Below are 6,000 nucleotides of genomic sequence, written 5' to 3' on the forward strand. Positions count from 1 at the left end.
GTTGTCTCCTTTTCGCTGTTTTTTTAAAAAATTGTTTCTATTTCCATTTTTAAATCCTGGATGGTTTTTATTCAATTCCTTCACCTGATCGTTTTTAGGATTCTTAAATGGATTCTTTAAGGGATTTTTGTGTTTCCTGTTTAAGGGCTTCTACTTGTTTACTTGTGTTGTCCTGTATTTCTTTAAGGGAGTTATTTTTGTCATTCTTAAAGTCCTCCAGGATCATCATAATGAAATGTGATTTTTAATCCAAATTTTGCTTTTCTGGTGTGTTTGGATATCCAGTATTTGCTTTGGCGGAAGAACAGGGCTTTGCTGATGCCAAGTTGTCTTGGTTTCTGATGCTTAGGTTCATGCACTTGCCTCTCACCATAAGATTGTCTCCTTTGTTAGCTTGTCTTGCTATCTCTTTCAGTGGTTTGACCATCCTGTAGGCTTGTGCATCAGCACTCCTGTAGACCTGTTTTTTTTTTTTTTTCAGCCTGATGTGGGAACAGAGAGCTGCTCCTGGGTTTCTGTGACCTGAAGCCTCCAGCTGGGTTGCTTGATGCAGAAGAGTTGGTCCTACCTCTGCTCTCAGGTGTGTAGGTACTCCTGGCTACTGGCTTTCAGCTCTAGGCACAGGCAGAAACCAGAAGTGTCCTGCTATTGCCTGCTCCTTGGTCCCTGTGCCCAGAGGGCACAGATGGCACTAGGTTACTTCCTCTTGGGTCAGAGATGTGGGCAGAAAGTAGTTGTCTCCTCTGAGTTCTCAGGATTGTCTGCACTTATGAGGGTCCAGTTCTCTCTCCCACAGGTTTTGAGTGCCTTTCTAACATTCTTCACAAATTGTTTAAAAAACCATAAAGGCTGCAAGGAATAGAGAAAAAGGTAGGCAATCCAGCACACCCATGATGTTGACAAAGATATTGGCCCAAATTATCTTTTCAATATTTTCTTCTTGTTTTGATGCTTATTTGCAAATGCCTTCATAAAGTCCAAAGGCAGACAAATGTCATCATTTTTCTATTTACAAGTATCAAAATTTTAACATTCTTCCTGAACATGTTTCTTGTTTGCATAGACTGTTCATTCTAGATGCTTTCATGTGGGAATTTCCAAGCATGTATAGTTTACTTTAATTCAGTTACACAAATCTTCAATTAGTACACATTTCATAATATACATGCTCCATAAACATTACCCTTTTCTTCTAATTGATGTGACTTACAAATCTAGAAGGGTGCTTTCTATTTCTTTTCATGAGTTGGGAGCTGCATTCTATAAGTATCTATGTCACCAGGTGCCTATGCCTTTTGTGATCCAAGGACAAGTTGAAATTCTTACTAGCATCTTTCCCCGCATTTTTGCCAGCATGTGTTTTATTGATCTTGTCCATTCTTTCTGGGATAAAATACAATTTCAAAGTAGTTTAATTTGAATTTCAAAGTGTTTCTCAGCCATTTGTATTTTGTCTTTTGAGAATTCTCTATTATTTATTTATTTACTTTTATTGGATAATTTCTTAATTTACATTTCAAATATTATCCCCTTTCCCGGTTTCCCCTCCAGAAACCCCCTATACCTTCCCCTTTCCCCTGCTTCTATAAGGGTGCTCTCCCACCCACCCTGTCCCTCCCACCTCTTCACCCTGGCATTTCCCTACACTGGGACACTGAGCCTTCACATGACCAAGGGTTTCTTCTCCCACTGACACCTGACAAAGACATTCTCTGCTGCATACGCAGCTCAAGCCATGGGTCAATTCATGTATATTCTTTGGTTGGTGGTTTAGCCCCTGAGAGTTCTGGGGTGTATAGTTGGTTGATATTGTTGTTCTTCTCTATTTACATAATCCTATTTTTAATTGGGATGTTTGTGGGATTTTTGATATTTAGTTTTTTGAATTCTCCATAAAGTCTAGATACCAAACCCCCGCCAAGCGTGTAACAGGTAAAGATTTTTCCTATTTTCTAGGCTCCTACTTTGGTTTTATGATTGTTTCATTTCTTGAACAGAGATTTTTAGATCAATGAGGTCATATTTATTATTGGTTTTCATGTGTATGCTGTCAGACTCTTGCTTGAAAGTTCTCTGCTATATCAGTTAAACTGGATTCCTCACTTTCTCTTCTATTGATTTGAGCCTATTTCATCTTATTTTAGGGTTCTTGATCTATTTCAAGTTGAGTTTTGTTCAGAGTGATGGATAATGGACTTATTTTCATTCTTCTACATGATTCTATCCAGTTTAACCACTATTTGTCAAAGATAAATATTTTCTTCTGTGTGTACTCTTTGCTTTGCTAAAAATCAGATGTTTGTAGATATGTGGCATTATGTTTGGGTTTTCAAATTGATTGCATCGATCAACATGTCTGTTTTTGATTCTCATATGAAGCTGTTTTTCTTACCACAATTCTGTAGCATAATTTAAATCTGGGGTGGTGGTTCCTTTAGCAGTTCTTTTATTATTTAGGATTGTTTGAGCATTTTGTGTTTTCATATGAAGTTAAGATTATTGTTTTCAATTTCTGTGAAGAAGTGTGTTGGAAGGTTCAATAGATGGTGACTCCTGCTGAAATTTCTGACCACAGAGTTTAAAGTTCTATGGCCCAGTAGCTGCAGTTGATTAGAACAGTCACAGTGAGGTGTGGGCTTTATGGTGAGAGCAAGTCTTGCCACATCCACAGGGTCGGTGCTGCATTAGCTTTGCTGTTTATCTCTAATGGTCTGTGAAAACCATGAAGGAAATGGAAATGCCATGGAGACTCTTTTCCTTTTCCTATAACTTTCCTTTTATAGACATTTTCTCCTCTCCACCCATCAATGTCTACATGTTTAATATTACTTTTTATTCAAAATCTGCTTTCTTAGAAGGTGATTTTGTATCTTCATTCATATTAAGCTATCAATTAGTTTTACCATTTCACCTTAAGATAAAAGACAAAACCTATCTAACATTTCAAGGTGTCTTTTGAAGTCTTTCTTTCCTTCAAGACAGGACTACAAAGGAGTAAGTCATGTATAGTGGTTTGCTGTGCTCTGCTAATGATTCACACTGTAGCACAGTACAGCATGAGCACTGTATCATGTCACCATGAGATTCAGCATAGAACTACATATGCAGTGTAGGCAGTGCAGCATGCCACTGTGCAGTTCTGCAATTCAGATCAAGACATATGTTATTACAGTATATTCTTATATAGATAGAAATGTGTGGTTAGTAAGTAAAATTACCACATTCATAGTAACACAGCACAGCACATCATTCTGGCACAAAATACCACTCAGCACATTGTAGTACAGTACAAAAAGTATAGTTCAATATATGATTTTTGACATTTTGTGCAAAGAGTGTCAAGTAGCATTTTTGTTCCTTTTACACTTATTTGTATTTAATGTGTATGAGTGTTTTGCCTGCATATATGTCTGCATTATGTGTGTACTGCCTAAGGAAGCAAGAAGAGGATATCAGATTTTTTAAAGCTGAAGTTATAGGTGGTTTTGATCTACCCTGTAGGTGCTAAGAATCAAAACTTGGTTGCCGAAAGAACAACCAGCTCTTTTAACCACTGAGCCATATCTCCAGCCCCTCTTTTTTTTGTAATTTCAAAACATACTTATCTTTTAGTGCTTTCCATTTAAAAATTAGCTCTTTGAAGGAGAGAGATGACTCAGTGGCTAAGAGCACTTGCTACTTTTTCAGAGGATCTAGGCTGTGTTCCTAGCACACAGATCAGGTGGTTCATAATGACCTATAATTTCAGTTTCAGAAGACCAATGCCTCCATCTGGCCTCTGATGGTTCTGCACTCTTATGGTGCATATTTAGACAAGAACCATACAGGTATAGATTTTTAATCCATAATTTTCTTAAAAAGATCTCTATTAGAAAATAATTAACCTACCACATAATAGAACTGTGAAAGTGTCATCATAGTGAACTTTAGAATGTCCTCAGTGCATCAATGGGAAACTTGGGACATCTGCAGAGGTCATAGTCCTTTCCATTTTCCTATCTGCCCATTGTAAATATGAGCCTATTTCTTACCTCTTTGGATTCACCTATTTTTGATATTTCATGTAACTGGAGCCCTACAATGTTTGACCTTTGGTAACTGGCTTCATTCACCTCCATACATTTTCACGTCTATCCATTTACAAACCAGAGCTTAATTTTTTTATTCCTGAATTACAGCACATGCACATACTACATTCAACTATCAGTTGAGGGGCATTTGTACTGTCCCTTCTTTTAAGGAAAAAGTTTTTCTCTTTTTCCAGTACCAACTCAAAACTCCTTTCCCCAACTCCTCCCCTTCTCTTTTGAGAAGCCTCCCAACCCCTGGTTACCAACACACCCTGGCACCTCAAGTCACTGCAGGGCTAGGCCCATCTTCTCCCACTGAGGCCAGACAAGGCAGCTCAATTAGAGAAACAGGATCTTTAGGCAGGCAACAGAATCAGGGACAATCCCCATTCCATCAGTTGTATGGCTCATATGAAGAACAAGCTGCACATCTGCTCCATATGTATGTGAGGGCCTACCTAGGTCTAGCCCATGGATCCTCTGTTGTTGTTGGTTCAGTCTCAGGGAGCCCTGAGGGATCAAAGACAATTGGCTTCTTTGGTCTTTTGGTGAAGTCTCTCTTTACTCTGGGTTCCTCAGTCTTTCTCTCAACTCTTCCACAAGACTCCCCAAGCTCCATTTAATGTTTAGTTGTTGTTTTCTGTGTCTGTTTCGGTCAGCTGCTGGGTGGAGCCTCTCAGAGGACTGTTATGTTCTGCTTCTGTCTGCAAGTATAACAGAGTGCCATTAATAGTGCCAGGGATCAGTGTTTGCTTAGGGGGTGGTCTTATGTTGGGCCAGTCATTGACTGGCCATTCTCTCAGTCTCTGCTTTATCTTTGTCTCTTCACTTCTTGTAAGTGGGACAGATTTTGGTCAAATGTTTTATTGGTTGGTTGGTGTCCTATCACTTCACCGGGAGTTCTGTAACTGGGCAGGTGACCATTTCAAGTTTCATATTCTCTGCTGCTAGGAGTCTTAGTTAAAGTCACCCATATAGATTCCCTGGAGCCTCCCTTATTCCTAGTCTCCAGCAAATCCTAGGGACCCACTCCCAATTTATATTCACTCTCCAGGTCCCCTCTCTCAGGCACTCCCTACACCCAATCCCTCACGCACTGTTCCTTTCCCTATCCCTTCCCTGAACCAGTTCTTTCCCTCCATTCATCTCTATTAACTACTTTATTTCCCATTCTAAGTGAGATTTAAGTATCTTTCCTTGGTCCCTCTTTGTTATTTAGCTTCTTTGGGTCTGTACATTGTAGCATGGGTATCATGCACTCTATGGCTAATATTCATTTATCAGTAAGTACATATCTTTTGGGTCTGGGTTACTTTACTCATGATATTTTCTAGTTCCATTCATTTGTCTACAAATTTCATGGTGTCATGGTTTTTAATAGCTGTATAATATTTCATTTGTGCAAATAAACCACAAATTTCTTCTTGTAAATTCTTTGGTTGAAGGACATCTGGGTTGTTTCCAGTTTCTGGCTCTTATAAATAAAGCTGTTATGAACATAGTTAAGTAAGTGTCCATGTAGTAGGGTATGGTGAAGCATCTTTTGGGTATATGTCCAGGAATGGTCTAGCTGGGTTTTGAGGTAGAACTATTGTGAGAAACAACCAAATTGATTTCCAAAGTGGTACACGTTTGCACTTTCACCACTATGGAATATTCCTTTTGCTCCACATCCTTGCTGTTCCTTGGAGCTTTTGATCTTTGCCATTATGATGGGTGTAATGTAGAATCTCAGAGTCATTTTGCATTTCCCTGATGCCTAATGATGGTGAACATTTTTGTCACTCTCTAGTCTTTTTTTTTTCCAGACAGAATCTCACTATGTAGTCCTGGCTGGTCTGCAACTCACTTCATAGATAAGGGCAATGCACACATTTATATTTACCTGCCTCTGACTCCTAAGTGCTAGGATTAAAGGTATACAACACCT

This window comes from Rattus norvegicus, chromosome 11 (assembly GCF_021556685.1).
Source record: "Rattus norvegicus strain SHRSP/BbbUtx chromosome 11, alternate assembly SHRSP_T2T, whole genome shotgun sequence".
Classification (NCBI taxonomy): domain Eukaryota; kingdom Metazoa; phylum Chordata; class Mammalia; order Rodentia; family Muridae; genus Rattus; species Rattus norvegicus.